The sequence below is a fragment of the Pleurodeles waltl genome, chromosome 2_1, assembly GCF_031143425.1.
Source record: "Pleurodeles waltl isolate 20211129_DDA chromosome 2_1, aPleWal1.hap1.20221129, whole genome shotgun sequence".
Taxonomy (NCBI): domain Eukaryota; kingdom Metazoa; phylum Chordata; class Amphibia; order Caudata; family Salamandridae; genus Pleurodeles; species Pleurodeles waltl.
In genome coordinates this window covers 809,711,936-809,738,622 of record NC_090438.1, presented here as the reverse complement: position 1 = coordinate 809,738,622, position 26,687 = coordinate 809,711,936, and the positions used below count along the sequence as shown (strand labels likewise).

The following is a 26,687-nucleotide window of genomic DNA, read 5'->3' as shown; positions in this document are numbered from 1 at the left end:
CCTGAGACTTCAAACAACAGGAGGCAAGCTCTAAATCAAGCCCTTGGAGATTTCTTCACAAGATGGATGGCACACAAAGTCCAGTCTTTGCCCTCTTACTCTGGCAGAAGCAGCAACTGCAGGATAGCTCCACAAAGCACAGTCACAGGCAGGGCAGCACTTCTCCTCAGCTCTTCTCCAGGCAGAGGTTCCTTTTGTTTCCAGAAGTGTTCTAAAGTCTGTGGTTTTGGGTGCCCTTCTTATACCCAATTTCTCCTTTGAAGTAGGCCTACTTCAAAGTAAAGTCTCTTGTGAATGTGAAATCCTGCCTTGCCCAGGCCAGGCCCCAGACACTCACCAGAGGGTCGGAGACTGCATTGTGTGAGGACAGGCACAGCCCTTTCAGGTGTAAGTGACCACTCCTCCCCTCCCTCCTAGCACAGATGGCTCATCAGGAAATGCAGACTACACCCCAGCTCCCTTTGTGTCACTGTCTAGTGTGAGGTGCAACCAGCCCAACTGTCAAACTGACCCAGACAGGGAATCCACAAACAGGCAGAGTCACAGAAATGGTATAAGCAAGAAAATGCTCATTTTCTAAAAGTGGCGTTTTCAAACACACAATCTTAAAATCAACTTTACTAAAAGATGTATTTTTAAATTGTGAGCTCAGAGACTCCAAACACCACATGTCCATCCACTCCCAAAGGAATGTACACCTTAATCAGATTGAAAGGTAGTCCGGACGTTAACCTATGAGAGGGACAGGCCTTGCAACAGTGAAAAATTAATTTAGCAATATTTCACTGTCAGGACATATAAAACACATTACTATATGTCCTACCTTAACCATACACTGCATCCTTCCCTTGGGGCTACCTAGGGCCTACCTTAGGGGTCTGACATGTAGGAAAAGGGAAGGTTTAAGCCTGGCAAGTGGGTACACTTGCCAAGTTGAATTTACAGTTAAAACTGCACACACAGACACTGCAATGGCAGGTCTGAGACATGATTACAGAGCTACTTATGTGGGTGACACAACCAGTGCTGCAGGCCCACTAGTAGCATTTGATTTACAGGCCCTGGCACCTCTAGTGCACTTTACTAGGGACGTACTAGTAAACCAAATATGCCGATCATGGATAAGCCAATTACATACACATTTTGTAAAGGAGCACATGCACTTTAGCACTGGTTAGCAGCGGTAAAGTGCCCAGAGTAGCAAAAACAGCAAAATCAGAGTCCAGCACACATCAACAACCTGGGAAACAGAGGCAAAAAGTTAAGGGAGACCACACCAAGGATGAAAAGTCTAAAACGTGTCTAACCCAGCTGAAAGTGGGGAGCAACCACCCAACCTCATGGGAGTTCTCATGACTAAGGCAGAAGTCCCTGGACAGACCATCAGCATTGGCGTGCTCCCTGTAGGGAAATGGACAACCTCAGCAGTTTTGGATTCTCACCCCTCATCTGCATTAACCATCTGAGGGGCCTGTGGTCGGTCTGAACTCGGAAGTGAGTCCCAAACAAGTAGGGTCTTAGCTTCTTCAGTGCCCAGACCACAGCAACTGCTTCACGTTCTATGGCACTCCAACTACGTTCCCTGGGTAGTAACCTCCTGCTAAAGAAGGCTACGGGTTGATCTAGGCCCTCTTCATTAAGCTGTGAGAGTACTGCTCCAATACCATGCTCTGAGGCGTCTGTTTGCACAACAAACTCCTTGGAGTAGTCAGGTGCCTTCAGCACAGGTGTGCACATGGCAGCCTTCAGGGCATCAAAAGCTTTCTGGCAAGCCTCTGTCCAGATAACTTTCATGGGTTGCTTCTTAGAAGTCAACTCAGTTAAGGGGGTAACAATGGTACCATATCCCTTAACAAACCTTCAATAGTATCCTGTGAGACCTAAAAAGGCTCTCACTTCAGTCTGGGTCTTGGGAGGCTCCCAAACAAGAATTGTGTCAATCTTAGGCTGTAGGGGTGCCACCTGGCCACTCCCCACCTGTTGTCCTAAGTACACCACAGAACCCTGCCCTATTAGGCACTTGCTCACCTTAATAGTGAGGCCTGCCTTCTGCAGGGCCTGTAACATTCTCCAAAGGTGTTGCAGGTGTTCCTCCCATGTGGAACTAAACACAGCAATGTCATCCAGGTAGGCGGCGCTGAACTCATCCAGCTCAGCCAACACCTGGTTGACCAACCTCTGAAAGGTGGCAGGGCCATTCTTCATCCCAAAGGGCATCACTTTAAATTGAAAGTGGCCATCTGGTGTTGAGAATGGTGACCTCTCCTTGGCCCCCTCAGTTAAGGCAATCTGCCAGTACCCAGATGTTAAATCAAACGTACTGAGGTACTTGGCAGCTCCCAACCGGTCAATGAGCTCATCAGCTCGGGGGATAGGGTGTGCGTCAGTCTTGCTGACCGCATTGAGTCCGCGGTAGTCCACACAGAACCTGAGTTCTGGAGTGGCACCAGGTGCAGCAGCCTTTGGGACCAATACCACTGGGCTGGCCCAAGGACTGCTGGAGTGCTCAATAACCCCTAGGGTAAGCATTTTGGATACCTCATCCTTAATGCATACCCTGACTCTGTCAGTCACCCTGTAAACTTTCTGTTTAATAGGTGTACTGTCCCCAGTGCCCACATCATGTGTGAACAAGTGCGTGACTCCTGGGATCAGGGAAAACAGTGAGGAAAACTGTCCCAACACGTGGCAACAGTCACCTTGCTGCTCCTCAGTCAGGGAGGGGGAGAGGATCACTCCCTCCACTGACCCATCTTTTTCTCCTGCAGACAGGAGGTCAGGAAGAGGCTCACTCTCCTCCTCTACCCCATCATCTGTCGCAAGGAGCATGGACAGTTCAGTCCACTCAAAGTGAGGTTTGAGGCGGTTGACATGCAGGACCATTAAAGGGTTCCTTGGAGACCGCAAGTCCACTAGGTAGGTGACTTCACTCTTGCGCTCCACCACCTCAAATGGCCCAGTCCACTTATCCTGGAGTGCCCTAGGCTCCCCTGGTGCCATCACCCACACTTTTTGACCAGGTTGAAACTCGACCAGAGTGGCATTCTGGTCATACCACCATTTCATATCCTCCTGGCTTGCTTCCAGGTTCCCCTGAGCGAGACTCCTGAAGCGGGCAGTCTGGTTTATCAAAGCTAGCATGTAACTGATAACATCCTGGGGGGGTTTACTAGGAGCTTTCTCCAAAGCTTCCTTGACCAGACTCAAAGGTCTCCTCACAGGTTGCCATAAATCAGCTCAAAGGGACTAAACCCAAGCCCCTTTTGAGGCACCTCCCTTTAGGCGAACAAAAGGCATGGCAAGAGGACGTCTCACTTCTGCCTCAAGGGCTCTGACAGGCCCATGATCATGCCTTTCAAGGTGCGGTTGAATCTCTCAACCAGACCATTACTTTGGGGGTGGTAAGGGGTGGTGAACCTGTAGGTTACCCCACACTCCTTCCACAGAGACTTCATATACGTGGATATGAAGTTGGTACCCCTATCAGATACCACTTCCTTGGGGAACCTCATGCGGGTAAAAACCCCCATCAATGCACGACCCACCACAGGGGAAGTGATTGATCTCAAAGGAATGGCATCTGGGTACTGGGTGGCATGGTCCACCAAGACCAGGATAAACCTGTTGCCCATGGCTGTCTTGGGATACAGAGGCCCTACAATGTCAATGCCTACCCTCTCAAAGGGAGTACTGACAACAGGCAAAGGCTTTAGGGAAGCTTTACATTTCCTCCCACTTTTGCCACTTGCCTGACAAGTCTGACAAGACCTGCAATGTGCATCTGAGTGCCTGCGCATTGGGGGCTAGTAAAAGTGGGTGACAAGCAATGTTCCCTCTAATTTTTCTTTCTCATTTGCGGCAATAGAATGTTGGCGGGTGCACTTTTCTTGCTTGTGTGCGCCACTAAGTGATAAGATGTGCAACAAGGCAAGGTGACCAGCTACCACTTAAAAGTACATAACAAGCATTGGCAATGCCAATAAAGATTACTTTTAATTTAAGGTTGCTTCTTCGTCACTGAGTGGTTTAGGCACTGAATAAGTCATACATGCACTCTGTCACCCATCCCTGCACTTGTGCATCCATAAATCCTTGATTTATCTTGCATTCACCAACTTCCGCAACCACAATACAACACATACGCAAGTTCAGCCACATATGGAATATAAATTTAAATAATAAACGTAGAAAAAATAAAATATGCTGTTGCCTAAAAATAACAGACATGCTTGCATTAGCAAAATTAAACAAAGCAGCAGGTGGACGTCTTGGAATGGTATTGTACATAGCTGTGGACACCCTGCAATGGCATTGTACATTGATCCATATTTATCATAGTGTTGCTTCCCCTTGCACCATATAAGGGGACGCAAGGGCAACGCAGCACTAATGCCAGATTGATCAAGCCATACAAGGCCACCTTGCATAGCCCTGCATGGCTTGATACATCTGGAGTAACGCAGGGCAGCACAAATCGCTGCTTGCGTTACTTTGCCCCAGGGAGGTGTTCCTCTCTGAAAAATATGCTGAGTCACACTTCCTGTTTTGGGGAGAGGTAGAGGCTATTTGGCTAAGTGATTCACTGTATTACATTCTAAGACCCCTACTGCAGAAAGCTTTATTTTCACTCGCTGATTTAATTAATCACTCAAACACTTCTGCACTAATTCACTTAGCTTATTATTCTCTCACTTGTTCACTGACACCTTCATTTTCTCAGTCACAGCTTCAAAATCTTGGTCTTCATTTGCTCACTTACTCACTTCATGCTTCACTCACTCACTTGCTTATTCACTCGTTTGTAAACTCACACTCACCAAATCACTCATGTGCTCAGCCACTTACTCATTTGCTCACTCACCTCACTTACATGCATAATTGCATTACCTCACAGTCACTTACTGACATCCATTCTCTTTTACTTGCTTTCCTGCTCACTAACTTGCTGCTCACCCTTTAATTGATTTTTTTGTTTGCTTATTCACTTACTAATTTGCACACTTGCGATAAATCCCTCATTTCTTCATTCACATACTCATTCCAACATACAGCTGCTCACTAACTCACTTCCTCAATCACTTGGACACTCACTCCTCATTCATTAGCCCATTCAGTCACTGTTTCACTTATCTATTGACTTGCTTTGACAGTCAGATGCTCATTCAAAAACCCAGAAATCCATTCACTCGCCCATTCACTCATACATTCACTATTTCTTATTCTTTTACCACTCATGCACTTTTTACTTTGCATACACTCTGATTCATTCATCCATTCATTCAAATAATGTTACTCTATAACATATCGCCTCAGACAAGTATGTGTGTGCAGCCAAAATAGTGACTCCAGGAGGTGCACAGAGAAATATAAATTAAAAGTGGAGGAGTCACAGGTCTGTGGACTTGGCAGACTGGACTTGGGCTACAGGAAAAGCTTTGGAAATTCTCTCCAGCTGTTTCATGCTTGCCCTGCCGGCATTCACACGTCCTCCATTAGCATTTCTAAAGACAAAAATGTGTATTTAGAAATGCATTTGGAAGTGCAGCGTCACCACCATCAGCAACACTTCAATCTCTCCAGTGAAGCATTTAATAAATGTAGCAGTGCTTCGGAGTGCGTGTTGATTGTAGGTGTCTGTGCGGGGGGAAACATATACATGCGCGCCTGCACAGGCGCGCAGTTTAGAGGGAAATATGGTGACAAGCCTCTCAAAGGTCATGTCCTGCCCCAAATGTCCAGCTAAAGGCACATCATGAGCCAACCCCAGTAGGAAGGCCCTGAAGCACTGGGGTACCATAAGCACACGGGCTGACCCAGGCTCAGGAACCTTAGGCTCGCTATACAGGAGGTCATCCTCCCAATAAATCAGGTGTAATCCTGGCTCCTTTGCAGCCGCCTGGTCTGCAGCCTGCTGCCGCAAACCTTCCAAAGTAGGGCATGTCTTCTGTGCTGCACCGACTGCTTCCCTGGTGGGCCCCTCTTCCTGCTGCCACTGCGACAGTTCAGGGACCTCCCCCAGTTCAGCCACTTGTTCCCCTGTAGGCTCTGGGGCGTCACCCTCAGGCTCTGCGTCCTCCTGGACCGTGGGAGCTTCTGGGGCCGGTTTCCCGCACCCTCTACCCTTCCTCTTCATGGTGGTCCCCTGGCCCACTGTTTCAGGCTCCAGGGGCTCTTGATTACCCTGACGGGCTGCCATTGACCGGGTGGATACGCATACCCACCCAGGCAGACCCAACATACCCAAGTGAGACCTGTGTTCCACCTCCTTCCAAGGGGAATCCTCCAGGTCATTGCCCAGCAAACAATCAACAGGCATGGTTGGACTCACAGATACCTTCAAGGAACCTGAGACCCCCCCCCATTCAAAGGGAACCTGCGCCACTCTGCACAGGCGCTCTGAGTTGTCCACTGCAACTACTTGGTGAAGTACCCGGGGATCAATCTGCTCTTCAGACACCAGCTGACTCCTCACTGTAGTCACACTGGCTCCTGTGTCTCTCAGAGCCTCCTCCCTCTGTCCATTAATGGTCACCCACTGCTTCTTAGTGTTTTCAGGCACTAGGGTTCTCTGGACCATCTCTCTGTATCCTAGTGAGACAAGGGTCATCTCAGCTGGTTCCCACCCACCTGAAACCAACTCCTCACCAAGCGCTACACTGGCCAAACCCTGGGACGGTGCACCAGTGGGTGCCGGTGTACTTTTGGGGCATTTGGGGTCCCCTCTCACATGACCCACTTGGTCACATGCATAGCACTTACGTGGGGGACCACCTGCCACTGGCTTCCCTTTGGAGAACTATGGCTTCTTTTCACTGGGGGGTTGGGAATCCTTACCCCGGGAATCAGTTTGGGGCCCTTTAGAGAACTCCCCCTGCTTACCCTTATCCCCCCCCTTTCTTCTGAGAGGGACCCTGCCCACCCTTGGCGTGGTCTCCCCATACCTCTTTTGGATCCTGGTGCTCTCCCAGCGGTCAGCTTCCTGCGCAAGCTTCCTGGGGTCAGTCAGCTTGCTATCAATGAGGTGCAGGCGCAGCTCTGGAAAACATAAACTGTACAAGTGCTCCCAAGCAATCAGATTGTAAAGCCCCTCATATGTAGTTACCTTACTGCCCTTCACCTAACCATCCAGTGACCTGCAATAAGAATCAACACATTCCAACCATGTTTGGGATTCCTTCTTCTTGTAGGACCTAAACTTATCCTTGTACTGCTCAGGGGTAAGATCATACCTTGTAAGCAAGGCATCCTTCATGTTATAGTAGGTGAGATTCTGAGCATCCCCTAAGGCTGTCAGTGTACCCCTCCCCTCTACCTCAAAGTGCTTCCACAGACCCGCCCCCCCAATGACCTTCAGGGACCAGATTCATGTGGAGAGCAGACTCATACCCCTTGAACCACAAGTATATGTCATCCTCCCTCTTGTAATCTTTCACAAGGTCTTTAGGAATGTGCACCCTCCTCTCAGGCTGCACTTTAGGGTTGCTGCCACCATCTCTACTGGACTGGCTTCTATGATCCATCTCTCTCAAGCTAAGCTCATGAGCCAGTGCTAACTTCCTCTCCTCAAGGGCTAGCCTTCTCTGCTCCAATTGGTACTCCCTTTCTGCCTGTCTGTCCTGTACCTCTTCAGGTGTCAGACCCTTAGTTGAGACACTGCTACCTGCCCTGGAGACCTTCTCCCTGGACATAACAGGCCCACCCACAAGACCATTGTGTACCAAACACTCTTCCTCCTCCTCCTCATCTCCCTCATCCACTGTGTGCCCTTCAGTGCTCTTGGCTGTCACCCAGGCCCTCAGCGCCTTTTGCAGCTCCTCCTTCCTGGATGAGCTCTTAATGGGAGAGTCAAAACTTTTACAGAACTGCTTCAACTGAGCCGTTGTATAACCCTCCAATTTCTCAAGGTCAAAGTCAGCTCCAACTGATGCATCTCCAGCTTGGGACATGTTGAAGATTAAAAAACGAGTGCAAAGTTCCAAAGGCAGAAAAACAAGTTCTCAAATGAAGTTCCATAGAAAGTCAATCAAGGAATCAGCGAAACAAAATGGAGTAGAACAAAAACAGTCCCAAAGAGAAAAATCAAAACATCACCCAACAAGTAGTATGTGGTCATGTAGGGGCCTGCACTCAAAATAGTAGTGTACACTTAATCACTGTATGTCAAGTACAAATACAAGTACAAATCCCAACCGCTGATCACCAATGTTAGAAATGGGGTCTTTGGTTGACAGTCAGGTTACCCCCTGTTTAAGCAAGGACCCTCACTCTAGTCAGGGTAAAAGAGAATCACCCTCAGCTAACCCCTGCTCACCCCCTTGGTGGATTGGCAGAGCAGTAGGCTTAACTTCAGAGTGCTAGGTGTAAAGTATTTGTACCAACACACACAGTAACTTAATGAAAACACTACAAAATGACACAACACCAGTTTAGACAAATAGGAAATATTTATCTAAATAAAACAAGAACAAAACGACAAACATCCGACATACACAAGCCAAGTTATACATTTTTAAAGATTAAACTCAAAAATAGCACTTAGAAACACAAAATGCTTCGATGAGGTGTTAACACAGCGTCGTGACAGAGTTGTTTCCAACAAGCCGACACCAGCGGTGCCGGACACGGAGTGCGTAGACCCCCAAGTACAGTACCTTTGGTGAAGAGTGAAAACAAGTCGATGCGCGAAGTCGGGGATCGCGGCGTCGGTGCGAAGCGTTGAATCTGCGCACTTCGAGTGGCGTCGGTAACGAAGTGGTGTGGCGATTTCCACTGAGTTGCGGACTTCAGCGGGGCTGCAGAGGCGTCGAGCCTGCGAAGATCGTCGCGTTCCAGCGAAGGTCACGGCATCAGGTGCAGGCGGCGTCACCGGATTCAGCAGCGGCGTCGGTCCGAAGTCGTCCAAAGTCGATTTCCTTGGATTTTCACCAGCTTTCCTTTCAAGGGCCCAGGGACTGGATAGGGCACCACTTGTCAGAGCAGGAGTCTCTCTAGAGACTCCAGGTGCTGGCAGAGAGAAGTCTTTGCTGTCCCTGAGACTTCAAACAACAGGAGACAAGCTCTAAATCAAGCCCTTGGAGATTTCTTCACAAGATGGAAGGCACACAAAGTCCAGGATTTGCCCTCTTACTCTGGCAGAAGCAGCAACTGCAGGATAACTCCACAAAGTACAGTCACAGGCAGGGCAGCACTTCTAGCTCTTCAGCTCTTTCCAGGCAGAGGTTCCTCTTGTTTCCAGACGTGTTCTAAAGTCTGTGGTTTTGGGTGCCCTTCTTATACCCAATTTCTCCTTTGAAGTAGGCCTACTTCAAAGTAAAGTCTCTTGTGAATGTGAAATCCTGCCTTGCCCAGGCCAGGCCCCAGACACTCACCAGGGGGTCGGAGACTGCATTGTGTGAGGACAGGTACAGCCCTTTCAGGTGTAAGTGACCACTCCTCCCCTCCCTCCTAGCACAGATGGCTCATCAGGAAATGCAGACTACACCCAGCCCCATTTGTGTCACTGTCTAGTGTGAGGTGCAACCAGCCCAACTGTCAAACTGACCCAGATAGGGAATCCATAAACAGGCAGAGTCACAGAAATGGTATAAGCAAGAAAATGCTCACTTTCTAAAAATGGCATTTTCTTACACACAATCTTAAAATCAACTTTACTAAAAGATGTATTTTTAAATTGTGAGCTCAGAGACTCCAAACTCCACATGTCCATCCGCTCCTAAAGGGAATCTATACTTTAATCAGATTTAACGGTATTCCCCATGTTAACCTATGAGAGGGACAGGCCTTGCAACAGTGAAAAACAAATTTAGCAATATTTCACTGTCAGGACTACCTTAACCATACACTGCACCCTGCCCTTGGGGCTACCTAGGGCCTACCTTAGGGGTGTCTGACATGTAGGAAAAGGGAAGGTTTAGGCCTGGCAAGTGGGTACACTTGCCAAGTCAAATTTACAGTTAAAACTGCACACACAGACACTGCAATGGCAGGTCTGAGACATGATTACAGAGCTACTTATGTGGGTGGCACAACCAGTGCTGCAGGCCCACTAGTAGCATTTGATTTACAGGCCCTGGCACCTCTAGTGCACTTTACTAGGGACTTACTAGTAAACCAAATATGTCAATCATGGATAAGCCAATTACATACACATTTTGTAATGGAGCACTTGCACTTTAGCACTGGTTAGCAGCGGTAAAGTGCCCAGCAAAATCAGAGTCCAGCACACATCAACAACCTGGGAAACAGCGGCAAAACGTTAAGGGAGACCACGCCAAGGATGAAAAGTCTAACAGTTACCATTGTTAAGGCACACAAAGTACTAAAGCCAACAAAATACATTTCGGAAACAGGAGGGAAGCAGAAGGTTTGGAGGAAGACTACACCTGAGGTGATCAGGTTTAACACTCTGTAGCATTTCCACTCTCTGTGGCACACTGCACTGACCCATGTGTTCTAAATATGAGTACAATTAAATCCTCAGACTTAGGTCCATATTACCAGGCTGGTGGTCATCAGACAACCAGCCTTGCCACGGTGGTCTTACTGCCGCGGACCCGGCTGTAAAGACCACCACATCACGAGTTGTGGGGCTTGGCTACTGCAAAACCTCCACAATGCCACCCGGCCCGCCGGTGCGGTTGCACCGACGAGGTCGGAGGTGTGCACCTCCAACCCGGCAGCAGGCCTCAGCCTGCCGAGTGGATTACATGGCTGCAGACCACCAGGCTTTCGTGGTGGTCACCCAGCCACGAAAACCCTGGTGCTCACGCACCCAGCAACAGGAATGGGCCCCCACATTTCCACACAAATGCAAACCTCCGCCCACCAATCCACACACTTATAAACACCCCCCACCCATCCACACACTTAGAAAACACCCCTAACCCCTTCACACATGCATGCATTCACATACACACCCCTCAGCATATGCATTCATCCACACAGACACCCCCACTCACTCGCATACATGCAGACACACACCCCCACTCACTCATACACATGCAGACACACACCCCTACTCACTCGCACACATACAGACACACACCCATTTACGCGCACATACACGCACACAAACATTCACATACATACACACACACGCACTCACACTACACCCCGTCTGCATACATGCACTCACACTACAACCCCCTCCGCATGCACGAGCTCACACTACACCCCCTTCGCATACTCACACTCTCACTACACCCCCCTCAGCATACAAGCACCCACACACACACAGACACACACCCTTTTCGGACGACCACTTACCTTCTTCATAGAGGAGGTCATCCGAAAGGGGATGGGTCTTTGCGGTCTTGCATCACCAGCACCACCACGCCAGCAGGACTCCGCCACACTGTATTACGGCTTGTAATACTTCAGGAAGAGTCCTGCTGCCATGGTGGTGCTAGCGATGCAACCACCTCTTCGGAGTTGGACATCCACCCAGAAATGGGCAGAAGTCCTCCAAAAACTCCTAATATGGTGGGCAACAGACTGCCAGCACTGGCGGTCTGTTGCCTGCAGCAGCTTCGGCAGTCTTCGAAAAAGACCACCAAAGTGGTAATGAGGCCCATAGTCATTTTTGGAGTGGGAAGGACCTGCATGTGATCGCCTCAGTGCACTCTTCCTTACAGGCGTCTCCCAATGGTAGGAAAAAAATCCACTCCATGTTCTTGAAGAAGACATTGGGGTTGTGGGGCTGGAGAAAGGGTTCTGTGTAATTTAATGTGATGCCATCACTACTTGGTGGATTGATGACCTTTTTCTTTCAGACTTGATAGTCACTCAGGGTTATGGCACTGTCTCATATTTTCCATCCTGCCACCTAATTTTGGCCTGGACCAAGATCCCTTAAAGCCCTGCCCTCTCACTGAGAACAAATAATGCATGTACCATGGCTGTTACTTTCAACTGTCTATTTAATACCTGCAGGAATCAATCTGTAACACCACAGAGCCTTACCGGCCAGCTCCCGGGCTAGGCCAAAGGTGCATCAGCAAGGAGGAGGTAGAAACCATCTCAGGGGACATGTTCTACAAAAGACAGTATGAAATTAATCTCCTTCAAGGTATGTCGTCAAAGTGGTAACTTGCAATGTTTCTGATTCTGGTGGTCAGCACCACTGCAGACTAAGCATTTGTATAGACGGTAATCAGTCCCACCTGAAACTAAGGCTACCTTCATCACTTCTCAGTGTGTCTTTTGGATGGCTTCAACCTTCCCTATGAGCTTCCTACTTGAGCCCTCATCTTCCAGAGCACCTAAAGATCAGTATTGCAGGCTCCCTCATTAGATCTGTTGACATAACCAGGGAACTCTCTCACAACCATGGGTTGCATGCCCTCACTCGCTCATGGAAAAATCTAGTTTCTCTTACGGCTGGCTATCATACTGAGGGTGTAGCATCCCCCTTCTAAATGAGTAGGGATCTTCCCTGTCCTTTTCCACCCACTAGTTTGGTTGTCCAATGCTGTCTCAAACAGGCAGGCCCACACCTCCAGAGTCATTGTGTCTCCTCTTGAACTATCCCATTACTTCTCCTCTTGAACTATCCCATTACTGTGCTGAGGTAGAAAGTGGCACGGAACCATCTGGAGACAAAACATGTTCCTGTGGCTTGAGCTAAACCTGTTGCTTTCCTGTGTCTCCCTTGGGCTACCACGAAGTGTCTATCCCAAACCAGTATAGCACCTACCTACAGTTTCATTCTTAGACTAAATAGTAAGGAACATTCCCTCCTGTTGCACTATTTATCTCACACACACACACACACAAACACACACACAGTATGCTGATCTATCATACATACAATCTCTCTATAGTTCAAACCCAGCCGGTGCCCAGGTTGCAAATCCCATTTATCTCCAGGTCTACTTAGAGCCCCAGCTTCTGGCTATGGCGTGCAAACTGCAGTGCCATGTATGGGTCACTCTTTAGGAAGCTGTGCAGAATGACATTCCTACACCAATACCTACAGGTCTGTTTTCATCACCTTTAACGTAATGCAGTCCTTAGCCAGAGATAATCTAAAAGAGTTGAATACTGAACAAAATTGTATTCTGTATGGCATGTTGAGATCAACCTTAGGCTGGTAGGTTGCAGACCATAATAGCACACAACTACACCAAACCAAGGCTGTGGGTCATTTCAGACAAACTAATTTAGCAAAATAGTGATGTGCGAAACCCTGAATAGGAGGAAACCTTTCCAGACCTGCCAACTCACATGGTGCCACCGTGTGTCACACCATTTTGGCTCCCTTCACGCGATCAACCAGTGAAAAAACTAAATCACACAGTGCCAGGTACGGTGAGCTGGAATCCACAGCTCGTCTTTGGAGGCTGTAAGCAGCCGATGTTCATTACTGGGTGTAAAAATACCCTGGGACATCTGAGGCAGCCTCATCCACCCTTCGTTTTTTTTGCAGGGTGTGTGAGGGGATTTGTGGAGGGCAAAATGCCTCTTAGTAAGCTCCTGGAACAAGGCCTCGTCTTCAATCCCATCCACTCTTCACACAGCGGCATTTAGTTGTCAGGTCTGCTTTCCTTCACTTTTGCTCTTTTATCCCAAGCTCCCCCTCCTAAATCCACCAGTGCTGACAGAAATGGCCCCTGTTAGAAACGGCATCCACTCCACAGAGAATGACCCCGAAAGACTACAGAGAGGTATTTAGACCACTTGCATTTTGGATTTTGCATTTTGCTACTGTCATTTTTATCATGCTGTATAAGGTGGGGAAAATGGAGGTGATCTGAATCAGTGCCGAAGACATCATCCATTTTTTGTCAGTATTCATCACTTTGCAAGGTCCGAATTTCAATTACGCAGAACCTCAGAAACTTAAGCCTGAGCTAGTATCAGTATTGGCATCAGCACTGGAGACGATATTAGTAGACGTGCTATCAGCTGAATTTTAGATGTTGGTGCAGCAGCAGTAGCAGCTGGAAGAGAGCGATCTGATGCTGGTGGTACCCTAATTGAAGGCCATACTGGTTCCATGGGGCCCCAGGGTGCACAAAAGGAAACCTGAGCACCATGAAGGAGCACCAGCAGGTTCTGTGTGAAGTTTATGACCTGAGCCAAATCAGTACAGGGAATTGTGGACACAGTTGAGAAGGAATCAGCACTGGAGTGAGGACCTGTGCCAGTGTCAGAGTGATGTCAACTTCTTCTGAAGAAGGTGGAGTCTCTCTAGGCAAGAAACGGTGTGGAGACCTACCCCTAGAGTAGGAATGGCATCTGGGTTAGGAGTCATCTTGCCTGTGCCATTTCCTGTGCTACTTATTTTCATCTTTTGAAGATTTAAAGGAGGGTGATTATCTTAACCTTGATCTGAAATGTGAACAGAAGCGAGTCCTACTCTTTGGGATTGAGATGAAGTCACACACCTTCCACCAGTGCAGAAGAACGGTTGCAAAGTTTCCAGATTCAGTCTAGAGCATGGGGATTTTCAAAAGGTGAGGAATCTGCAGGTAGAAATAAACTCTACTTGAGAGTAGTTTAAGTCAGCACACTGAATTGATTGTAAAATTTACTTAGCCAGTGAATAACAAGCAAATCACATTGCAAACCGATCCCCATAAGTGCACTGTGCCTCATAACAGTGACAGCAGTCATTACCCCTCCTCTTTCTCAGACAGTACCGCAACCATTGTCCTCTGTAGGTTTTTCTTGACAGTGTAGCTCGATGCATACCTGTTGTTACCATTCACTTAAAATAAACATGGAGTGGACTTTGACTTCTCACCTCATGCCAGTGGCTGTTTGGTGTGTAATTCCTCATTTTTATAAAGCTTGCATTGTAATACAAGGAGACTATGTTAGATATCAAAAGTATACTCAGTCATCATACATTAAATTATGTACAGAAAGCACGTTTGTATTTTTATTTTCTACAGCAACAGGTTGTTTAAAATGTTTTAGTCAGAACTGAAAAGCCAAGCCTATAGGCTTTACCAGTGCTTATTTAGTGTGGCATTTAGCTTGGCATTAAATTGTGTAAAATTGAACTTATAAGTATCTTAAGCTGCAGAATGAAACAAAGGTAGCCTTAGCATAAGTACAAGGTGTAGGTTCACATGTCATCTATACTGGTAGGTATTTTTTAAGAGTGCATAAACTCAGGATTCAGAACGTAACACAGTGATTAGGGTTAGCTTTACTAATTCCAATTTAGCAAAATTAGGATAATCAAAAAAAAGCCAGACGCCCGGTACCTATACATAATAACAGAATGCAGCAGACATAGAAAAAGGCAAAAAACGAGGAGGAATAAAAGTACTCCTCCTCGTTACACCATGCTAACGCTACCCATGGAGTGGCAATAGATTTTGGTGCTGACTCAGATTTACAAATTCTCGCATTGCGCGGCTTTGGAACCCCTTGCGTCACATTCTGCCTGCGCCAGGTGTAATGTATGCAAGGGGTGCGTCCTGGCACTGGGCGGCCCGAAAAAATGAAGCAGTGAAATTTTCAACATTTCACTGTGCCATTTTTTGCACCACTTTTAGCATCTGCTCATAGCAGGCGTTAAAATTACACACCCATTATGTTAAATAGGCCTCGCTGTGCTTTGCTGCACTGGAGTCAACATTTTTGACGCTAGTGTAGCAAAGTGCCACAATAGCGTAAAAAATATTGTGCTAACGACCGCTATGGTGCACTGTATTGTAAATACGGCGCAACCATGTTGTCTTTAGATGCAGGTAAGAGAGTGCAAGAAAAGTAACCCATCTTTTATGATGCACCACTTTCTTGTAAATATGCCCCAGAATGTTTTAAATTTATATTAACAATTAAAGCATCGTTTTTGGGGTGAGCTTCCCATGAAAATTAACGATAAAATGAAGCACTCGATAGATCGAGTAAACTGCACCGTTGCCCGGTAACTTTATGCTGCTTCTGGGAAGCTTCACAGTGGTGCCTTGGACGAATCTTGAACGAACATTTTCATTCACCAGACATACTACAGTACATTACCAAATGTTGCCCAACCAGTGCAAAACTACAGATGTACGTAACCTACACCCATCTCTTTAAAAGTGACAAGTGCACAAATTTCGGCAAAACACTGACATGGCACTGAACGAACTCCTATTCATTAAGAAAATACATTCATATCTTTCTTTCTAAAACAGAAGAAATGTAGTGCAAATGTTATCTTACCTTATAATTTCCTCAAAGTGTTATGTTTCTGTTTTCAATCCAGAACGATGGGTTCCTAGCTGACCTTTCGTCTGACAGAAAATATTGCCGATTTGTGAGGATCCTAACACAACTAACGCACAAGAAAAAAACAAACAAAAAAATTGTACTAACCTACTTATTAACTAATCTTGGGTTCCGAAGTAGCGTGCTACTCGCTGCAAAAAGCGCTTTAATTCCCCGTTAGGGGTCGTAAGCGAAACATAAATACACTTTATCATTACTTTTACCTGCCTGTGCTGTGTGCAGACAGATTCACTTGCGTCTGACTTTACATTTCTCAACAATTATTTCTTCAGAGACGGCGTTTCATGACGAAAAGTTTTTTTCTGCTCTTGCTGCTGAAAGCAGAAGTTATCCAATGAGGAATGTGACATTTCACGATTTGCATAGGCGTTTTAACCAGATATGGGCCGGACTCAAACCAGGTTTAACTACAGGTTTGACACAGGGAATTAGCTAAGGTGTTTCAGGAAGTCAGATGACAGAAAAGTTGCAGTTTTCAGCAGCATATTATGCTAGGAACTAATTCAGAGTATACTGTCAACATAAAGGGCTCTTGGTGCAGTAGCTGTGTAGACAATGGGTAAGTATTCTCAAATGCCCGAATAGCACCTCTCAGATGATAAACAGTTTACATTAACTGACCCTCAGTTCTCAATTGCCCTAAAGCCTGTTATGGCTTCTCTTCAGCCCGCCTGTAGTGGCAATTCTATTTTTCATTTATTGACCTACTACTTTTTTTTAACCCTACCACCACTACTTTTTAAATAACTCCAAAGCTCTTAAATGTTTAAATTACATTTTTCATTTATTGACCTACTACTTTTTTTAACTCTACCACCACTACTTTTCAAATAGCTCCAAAGCGCTTAAATGTTCTGTCATACTCTCACTTCAGTTTCCACATGCATTGTGTCTGTCATACTCTCACTTCAGTTTCCACATGCATTGTCCATTTAGTCATCTGATACTTATCCTATTGCTGGTCCTTAAACTACCTTAATGTTTAAATACTTAACTGATGGTTTTAAGAGTTACACTGAAATCTTTATTTGCACTGTACAGTGCCCTTCTCGCATTTTATTCATTCCTCTTCCCTTATGGAGTGTTTTTATTTGCTTTTAAGTTTCTTACTCTTTTTTTTAATTGCCTGCTCTTTTGCATCATTGTTGTCCTCCTCCAATATTGACCTGCTCCAAGTTAATTTGCCACCTTATTAGGTTGAGCCTAGGCAGCGTGCACCGCTGTCTGGAGGACATGCTGTAGTCAGGCTACGAGCTTTAACCACGCCCACTACTGCCATTCATTCTTTGTTGTGCTTATCTTAAATACTTCCTTTTTATTGAAGCATTTTTCTAAATGTCCCTCCTTTGTGTGCTTAGTTCCCTCCCAGGTAATTTCACTCCCTCCAGTCTGGGCACTGCAGCCTTGGTGTTCTTTTGGGTGTCCATAGCAATGTGTTCACACCACACCAGTAAAAACACTGTGTTTAGAAAGGCACCAAAGGTTCCAGGTTTCGTTTGTTCTTGTGCCTTTGCTCGGGTATACTTAATTGATGGTTTCCATGCCACTTTTCTCTCCACTGCTGTTCTAGAAATAATTGGCTCTGTTGGTGTGTTGCACTATTAGACACACACTCATTCACTTTCAGCTTTCTTCATTCTACAGTCCTCTAAAACGTGCTGCAGCTGCTTTTCTGGTCCCAGTGGTAATTCCTAATTCTATGTCCTCCAGCAAGTGCTGCTAGCTACTTCTCTGGTACCAGTGGTAATTCTACATTCTTAGCCCTGTAGACAATGCTGAAGCATCGTTTATGGTCCAAGTGGCAATTCCTCATTTTAAGTCCTCAAGACAGTGCTGCTAGCTGCCTGTCTGGTCCAGGTGGTAATTCCTCATTCTAAGTCCTCTATACAGTGTTGCAGCTTCGTCTATGGTCCCAGTGGTATTTACCCATTCTTAGTCCTCCAGGAAGTGCTTCTGGTTCCGTCAGTAATTCCTCATTTTAAGTCCTGCATATAATGCTGCAAGCTGCTTCTCTGGTCCTGTTGGTAATTCCTCATTCTAAGTCCTTTAGGCAGTGGCAGTGCTTATAGCTGCTTCTCTGGTCTCAGTGGTAATTCCTCATTGTAAGTCTTCTAGACAGCGCAGCTAGCTTCTTCTCTGGTCCCAGTGGTAACTCCTCTTTCTTAGCCCTTTAGGTAATGCTGTAGCTGCTTCTCTGGTCCCTGTGGTAATTCCTCATTCTAAGTCCTCTAAACAGTGCTGCAGCTGTTTTTCTGTTCCCAGGGGTAACTCCTCATTCTTAGTACTCTAAGGAGTGCTGCAAACTGCTTCTCTGGTCGCGTCTGTAATTCCTCATTCTACGTCTTCTAGGTAGACCTGCTAGCTGTTTCTCTGCTCCCAGTGGTAATTCCTCATTCTAAGCCCTCTAGACAGTGCTGCTAGTTGCTTCTCTGGTCCCAGTGATATTGCCTCATTCTAAGTTCTCAAGACAGTGCTGCTAGCTTCTTCTTTCTTCTCAGTGGTAATTCCTCATTCTTGGTCCTGTAGACGATGCCACAGCTCCCTCTCAGGTCCCAGTTGTAATTCCTCCTTAGAAGTCCCATACGCACTGCTGCAGCTGTTTCTTTGGTCCCAGTGGTAATTCCTCATTGTAAGTCCTCTAGACAGTGCTGTTAGCTGCATCTCTGGTCCTAGTGGTGATTCCTCTTTCTTAGCCCTTTAGGCAATGCTGCAGCTGCTTCTCTGGTCCCAGTGGTAATTCCTCATTCTAAGTCTTCTAAAGAGGGCGGCAGCTGCTTCTCTGGTCCCAGTGGTACTTCCTCATTCTTAGTCCTCTAGGAAGTGCTGCAAGCTGCTTCTGTGGTTCAGTTGGTAATTCCTCATTCTAAGTTCTCTAGACAATGCTGCAAGCTGCTTCTCTGGTCGCGTCTGTAATTCCTCATTCTACGTCTTCTAGGTAGACCTGCTAGCTGTTTCTCTGCTCCCAGTGGTAATTCCTCATTCTAAGCCCTCTAGACAGTGCTGCTAGTTGCTTCTCTGGTCCCAGTGATATTTCCTCATTCTAAGTTCTCAAGACAGTGCTGCTAGCTTCTTCTTTGGTCTCAGTGGTAATTCCTCATTCTTGGTCCTGTAGACGATGCCACAGCTCCCTCTCAGGTCCCAGTTGTAATTCCTCCTTAGAAGTCCCATACGCACTGCTGCAGCTGCTTCTTTGGTCCCAGTGGTAATTCCTCATTGTAAGTCCTCTAGACAGTGCTGTTAGCTGCATCTCTGGTCCTAGTGGTGATTTCTCTTTCTTAGCCCTTTAGGCAATGCTGCAGCTGCTTCTCTGGTCCCAGTGGTAATTCCTCATTCTTAGTCCTCTAGGAAGTGCTGCAAGCTGCTTCTGTGGTTCAGTTGGTAATTCCTCATTCTAAATTCTCTAGACAATGCTGCAAGCTGCTTCTCTGGGCCAGTTTGTAATTCCTCATTCTAAGTCCTCTAGGCAGTGCTGCTAGCTGCTTCTCTGGTCCCAGTGGTAATTCTGCATTCTAAGCCCTCTACACAGTGCTGCTAGTTGCTTTTCTGGTCCCAGTGGTAATTCCTCATTCTAAATCCTCAAGATATTGCTGCTAGCTGCTTCTCTGGCCCGAGTGGTAATTCCTCATTCTTAGTCCTGTAGACAATGCTGCAGCAGCTCCTCTGATCCCATTTGTAATTCCTCATTCTAAGTCCTCTACACAGTGCTGCACCTGCTTCTTTGGTCCCATTGGTAATTCCTCATTCTGAGTCCTGTGGACAATGCTGCAGCACCTTCTCTGGCCCTAGTGTAATTCCTCATTCTGAGTCCGTTAGACAGTGCTGCAGCTGCTTCTCTTGTTCCATGGGTAATTCCTTATTCTTAGGCCTCTCAGAAGTGCTGCTACCTGCTTCTCTTTTCCTGTCAGTAGTTCCTCATTCTGAGTCCTCAAGAAAATGCTGCAAACTGCTTCGCTGGGCCAGTGGATAAGTACTCCTTCTAAGTCCTGTTGGCAGTGCTGCTAGCTGCTTCTCTGATCCCAGTGGTAATTCCTCATTCAAAAGCATATAGACAGTGCTGCTAGTTGCTTCTCTGGTCCCAGTGGTAATTCCTCATTCTAAGTCCTCAGGGCAGTGCTGATGACTTTTCCTTTGGTCCCTGTGGCAATTTCTTATTCTTGGTCCTGTAGACAATGCTGCAACTCCTTCTCAGTTCCAAGTGGTAATTCCTCATTTGAATTCCTCTACGCAGTGCTGTAGCTGCTTCTTTGGTCTCAGTGGTAATTCCTCATTCTTAGTCCTTTAGGAAGTGCTGCTATCTGCTTCTCTGAGCCCAGTGGTAATTCCTCATTCTAAGTCCTCTAGACAGTGAGTGCTGCAGCTGCTTTTCTGGTCCTATTAGTAATTCCTCATTCTTAGTACTGTAGACAATGCTCCTGCAGCAGCTTCTCTTATCCCAGTGGTAATTCCTCCTTTTAAGTCCTCTAGACAGTGCTGCAGCTGCTTCTCTGGTCCCAGTCGTAACTCCCCATTTTTAGACCTCAAGGAAGTGCTGCACACTACTTCTCTGGTCACAGCAGTTATTCCTCATTCTAAGACCTATGGACAATGCTGCAAACTACTTCTCTGGACCCATTGGTAAATACTCATTCTAAGTCCTCTAGACAGTGCTGCTAACTGCTTCTCTGGTCCCAATGGTATTTCCTCATTCTTAGTCCTGTAGACAATGCTGCATCTGCTTTTCTGGTCCCAGTAGTATTTCCTCATTCTAAGTCCTCTAGACAGTGCTGCAGCTCCTTCTCTGGTCCCATTGGTAATTCCTCATTCATAGTCTTTTAGGAAGTATTGCTAGCTACTTCTCTGGTCCCATCGGTAATTCCTCATTCTAAGTCCTCTAGAGAACGCTGCAAGCTGCTTCTCTGTTCTAGTCGGTAATTCCTTATTCTAAATCCTCTAGGCTGTGCTGCTAGCTGCTTCTCTGGTCCCAGTGGCAATTCCTCATTCAAAGTCCTCTACGCAGTCCTGATAGCTGCTTCTTGGTCCCAGAGGTAATTTCTCTTTCTTAGTCCTCTAGGAAGTGCCGCTAGCTGCTTCTCCAGTTCCTTCTGTAATTCCTCATTCTAAGTTCACTACACAATGATGCAAGCTGCTTCTCTTGTGCCATTGGTAATTCCTCTTTCTAAGTCCTCTAGACAGTGCTGCTTGTTGCTTCTCTGGTTCCAGTGGTAATTCCTCATTCTAAGTCCTCTAGACAGTGCTGTAGCTGCTTCTCTGGTTCCAGTGGTAATTCCTCATTCTTAGTCCCCTAGACAGTGCTGCAGCTGCTTTTCTGTTCTCGACAGTAACTCATTCATTCTAAGTCCTCTAGGCAGTGCTGTAGCTGTGTCTCTGTTCCCAGGGGTAATTCCCCATCCTTAGTCCTCTAGACAGTGTTGCAGCTGTGTCTCTGTTCATACATCCACTACACTCCAAACCAAAATGCATAGGTAAAAGACATTGTCATTTACAAAGCCAATAGCTCTAACTCTCACAAACGTGAGACATATTGCATGGCAAATGCTTGTTTTTACAACCTATTCTCGTTTTGATTTCCACTCACAGGACTATTTCAGAATTCTTGTAAATTATCTCCACTAACTCTCCCCAATCTCTTGGACATATTACCAGCCTCATGCCATATGTCTCTTTTTAAATGCACTTTCCTAACTTACCTAATAGCGACCCTGGTGAGAAGTATCCTTGACCATGGCATGTAGCTCTGAGAATATGTTCACTTATTTTATGTGATGGGGTTGATCCTTAGAGAACACATCAGGCACCTTAGGAAAACAAGCACACACTCCCAGTCCTTGTTTTCAACACATGCATTTGCATGACCAGTGAGCAGGCACTAGCCACTAGTAAGAAAGGTATGCTAACTTTTTTCCCTCAGCAGAACTGCACGTGTGGCAACTTGTCTTTCCTTTATGTAAAGGTTAATTCTCTGAGACTTTGTACATGTGCTTATGTGTATAGGAAGGTGTTGGATGTGGCCCTTTCTTCAGCATCACCCAAGTTTTTTGCCTTCCTCTGCCTTCCTTTGCCTAACCTGTTTTTGTTGGCCTTTAGGATTCTGCGCGCTTTATCACAGCTAAACAGTTCTAAAGTGCTTGTACTGCAGTTTTAAACATCAATTTTCACCTATCAAAATAAACCTTTTGCCAGGCTTACACCCTCTTTTTTAATACATATAAGTTAACCGGAAGGTATGCCCTAAAGGCTCATAGGATAAGGTGCATTGTATTTTAAATGTAGGGCATGCATGTCTAAGTTTTGCATGACTTGGCAGGAAAAGGATCCTAAAGTCATTTTTCTGTTCTGTAAGGTTTATCTCTCCCATTGACTAACATAGGGTTGCCGTATAACATTTAATAAGTGCTAATGTTTGCTTGAGAGCAGACAGAGATGCTGTTTACACTCAAATGAATTGCAATTTAAAATCCTCTAATGGGGAAGTCAGATTTTGAGTTGCAATTCTGAAAATGCCACTTCTAGAAAGTTGCCATTTTCTTGTTATAACCATCTGTGCCTTCTGCCTGTATCCAAGGTCACATAACTGGAAGTTGCTCTGCTGTTGAGGGTTTGTGGCTGCTTCCAGAGACTCACAGAAAGGGAGCTTTGTGTCAACAGTACTGTCATCCTGACAGGATGAATGTAAACAGGCTGTACCAAGCCCCACTTAAACTTCAAAGGCCCCTGCATCCTGCACACGTAAAAGAACCTGACACCAGGCCTGCCCTGCATTTTTGTCCCCCAGACGGTTTGGAGCCTTGATGGGGAAAAACGTTCCAGAACAAGGCATGGCTGTAGGACAGGAAGCGACACCACACAAAGGCTGGCCCCAGCTATAAATATTGGACCTCCAGAGCCACTAATAAGAACACACTTGTGGCAGTGGAAGTTACAGAAGGACTGCCCTGCAGCAAAAGGCTTGCCTGTTGCTTGAAGGGCTCCCTTACTGTCTAAGAAGTAAGATTAGAAGTGCTTGCTCTTCTTGCAGGCTACCCAGAGTCACTTCAAGGGTCAGTTGGCATTCCTCTTGTGTGAGCCACAGGGACACATAGCTTCAGAAGCCTCTTTGCAACTGCCCAGTTGACTTGCTGCAACTGGACCTGCCTCAGCCCTGCTGCTGGCCTCTGCTGGAGTGATTCCTGACCCCAAGAGGTGCCCCCCAGGACCTGACCATTGGCTGGCATCAGAGAGAACGCCTCCTTGCCTACCTGAAGGTTAGATGAAATCTGGCGCGAAGTGTCGCAAAGCCTCGCTTCCCCACTATGACAGCTTCATTGAAACAGAGTGACACAAAGCTCTATAAAGCCTCACCGCACAGCTGAGAGCTTCATCAGAACCAATGTTGGGTGACGCAAAGCCCTACAGAGCAATGCAGCGCAGAGCTCTGATCAAGGGCATAAAGTACAAATCTCAGGGCGCCAAACTCAGTCCTGTTCTTTGCCTGTGCTCCATCACGGCTGATCTGAAGTTGTGACTTTGTCCCAGTCCAGCGCAACAAGATGCCTAACTTACCGTTTTTTTGGCGCTATTTTGAACTAAAACTTGAAAGTTAATATCTCAGTTCTAAAGATTGGATTTTTTGCCATTCTGATATGTATTTATTCAAATTTACACTATTTTTCTAAATTGATATAGTATTTTTCTTGTGTTGTGTTTTCACTTTATTACTATTTGGGTGCTGCATACATACTTTACACATTGCCTCTATGTTAAGCCTCACTGCAACTGTGCCAAGCTGCAAGAGGGTCAAGGACACGTTCATTTAGTGACTTTTGTGGTTCACTCTGGCAAGGATTGTGGCTGTTGACTGAATTGGGCATCCATCCTTCTCAGCCTATAACTCAACTTCTTACAGTGGTTGTCTATTTGTGCTCATTTTTCTAGTTATAATCTGCATACATGCTCCTGAGCGAGAACACTTCACATCAGCTCCTTCTTTCCTTTCCACTTCCTTGACTTCTGATTTTGCTTATTTGCTGTGAATGAGATTGCATTTTTTATATAATTGACGTTTGGTGGGTTCCTTCCTTAGAACACAATTGATCCAGGAGAAACTGTGTGGTTTCACTCCTTCAATTTCATGCAGATTCTTAACCTAAGGAAAATGCTAATGCTGCTGTGTTTTTGCTTCCCAATATTATATCAGATTATTGACTTGGGGAATGTATCTGATTCTACTGGAAGCTTTTGCAAGAAAACCTAGTTCTGCACAAGATCTGGAGAGCCCTCCTAAGGCAGATACAGAAAAGATTAAAACATCTTTTCCAGAGTGTTTTATGAATGAACAATATCTTCTTCCAGACTGATTATAATATGCTTTCTATCGTCACACAAAAGCTTCTTTGGATTCGTGGAGCAGGCCTCATCTACTATCAAGGTAGCCCTTATCACATGGCCTGGTGACTACTGAAAGGTTGTTTGTCTGGATGCACTGAGGGTTAATATAATGAAGAAATCCTATATTTTTACTACAATATAGTTTAGTATTTAGTACAATATAGCTCAAATATGTAATGGGTGGTTTCATTTTATCAACAGTTATAATTGTAGGATGCAACCTATGGTTGGAGCATTTGCTTTGAAACCAAAATGCAAAGGGCTCAGACAGGACAATCATTAGGCTTAAAGTTGTGGTCTTAAGCAATAAGTTTATCATTCCTACTTTGTAGCTGACACATGTTTCGCCTGAGAAAAGAATGCCATAAGCTTCTTCAAGGCAATGAAAGTCAATGTGTGTTGCAAACAGTTTTAAGAGTACTCCATCTCTAATTAGTTTTGAAGTAGAGAAGCATGCAGTTCTACTCTGGACATTCCAGTAGATTTTGAGTCTGCTCATGTATCTGTGTGAACCCAGTTATGGTGCTGTGTTCCATGTATCAGATGCTATTGCTCATTACTGGCTGGACATCTTCCCATACACACTGAGCTGTTCCGAGCCATGATATCCATAGACATACTTAACTTCACCTATGGAGCATGTGACATTTCTGACAGTTTTTTTTTTTTTTACTAGAATGCTGAGGGCTGTGCATGAAAGAAATGGGAACTGTTTGAGTAAGTAATATCTAGATGCTGCCCTGAGCAAACAAAGATAAAATACTGGGAAAGTCAGCTGCTATGATAGCTGAACCTGCCTGGATCAGAGTTTCTGAAGCAGACAACAGAAGAGGTGCACCGGGGTAGGCTGTTTCCATGGAGCCCTTTATGCATGAAGTACTGCATTATCTTTAGGATGTTGAGGGCAAGAGGAGAAGTAGGCTATTTCTTTCCTTCTGAACTGCATTCAAATTACATGAGATAATAGGGCAGAGGAAGAGGCTATCCAGATCCCCAGAGAAGTGTACACTGGTAATTTATATTCTAATATCTCTCCAGTACTTATTTGTTGATGAGTTTAAATGAAGAATAAGCTTAATCACTCATAAATCAGGTTGCAGTCTTGACAAATAAAAAGAGTGGAGGCACTAATAAAATTAACAGCAGAGACCCCTCCTTAAGGGTGGAGGGATCCACTCCCCACTCTTTTTGCAGGAAGGAAAAGTGTCTGTGAGGCTAAGAGAAGGTCAGCCTGACAGACACTTTTAATGTTCAAGTCAAGCAGCCAGAGGCTTTACAAGCAGTAAATGTCCAGGCACCTGGCTGATTGAGATGAACCTTGCCAGGATGAAGATGTCACAGCCCTATTGGTGTGACCTCTTCAGCCCGGAAACGCACTTGGAGGACCTCCATCTCATGGCAAAAGGGAGCATCACAGATTGTTTTAGACGTGGGCACTGCAGTTTTAATCCTTGAAGTGCCCAGGGCTGAGTGTCTATCAGTGACACCTGGTCACAGAGTGGGGTGGGATCAGCAAGTCTCACTGACCCCATCTTGATTCTGTGATGAGTCAGGGGCTGCTGCCTCCTTTCATTGGATGACCTAAGCTGGTAAGTCCTTTTTTTTAGGTCGAGCTTAGGCAGTGCGCATGTGCTGTCTTCAACATGTTGTAATTTACTTCTGTGGGCTTTCACCACGCCCATCACTTTCATTTGTTCCTTGGCCTGCCTTTTAAAATTCCCTTGATTTCGTAGGTAAGTCCTTTACGTTTGTCCCACCGTGAGGCTGCTTTGTTACCGCCTTGGAGACAGACCCTGTTACATGGATTATTGTGCAATAGTCCATATACCTTGGTGTGGCACACTGCTTTTTTTTCTTTTGCCTTTCTGTTTCACTCTCCGTGTCTGTATGTTGTTTCTTCCTCTTCCTTGTTTTTGGGCATGCCTCTGTTTCTTAGTGGTGTCTGCAACCACAGGCTGCAAGCTAGAGTGGGGTTCTTTTTGATTTTTTTTGGAGTTTCATATAGCATGACCTCGATCGGAGGAGCATTATCCATGAGTACCACTTAGATACGTGAAGTTTCATATAGCGCAAACTGGATCAGAGGAGCACTT

General features: G+C 45.9%; 1 protein-coding gene across 8 annotated transcripts in view; it reads right to left on the bottom strand.

The window, feature by feature from the left end:
• The window catches only part of LOC138268696 (glutamate decarboxylase 1-like), a 1,137,623-nt gene that overhangs the window by 712,152 nt on the left and 398,784 nt on the right, over positions 1 to 26,687 (bottom strand). Inside the window, exon 1 of one of the 8 annotated variants that reach the window (XM_069218667.1) lies at positions 16,434 to 16,519. The exons of 6 other annotated variants lie outside the window; for them this stretch is intronic. The gene's annotated coding sequence lies outside the window, so the exon portion shown is untranslated. Of the gene's footprint in view, positions 1 to 16,164; positions 16,400 to 16,433; positions 16,520 to 26,687 lie in introns of those variants that run through there. One more of the 8 variants, XM_069218648.1, reaches the window with a different exon arrangement.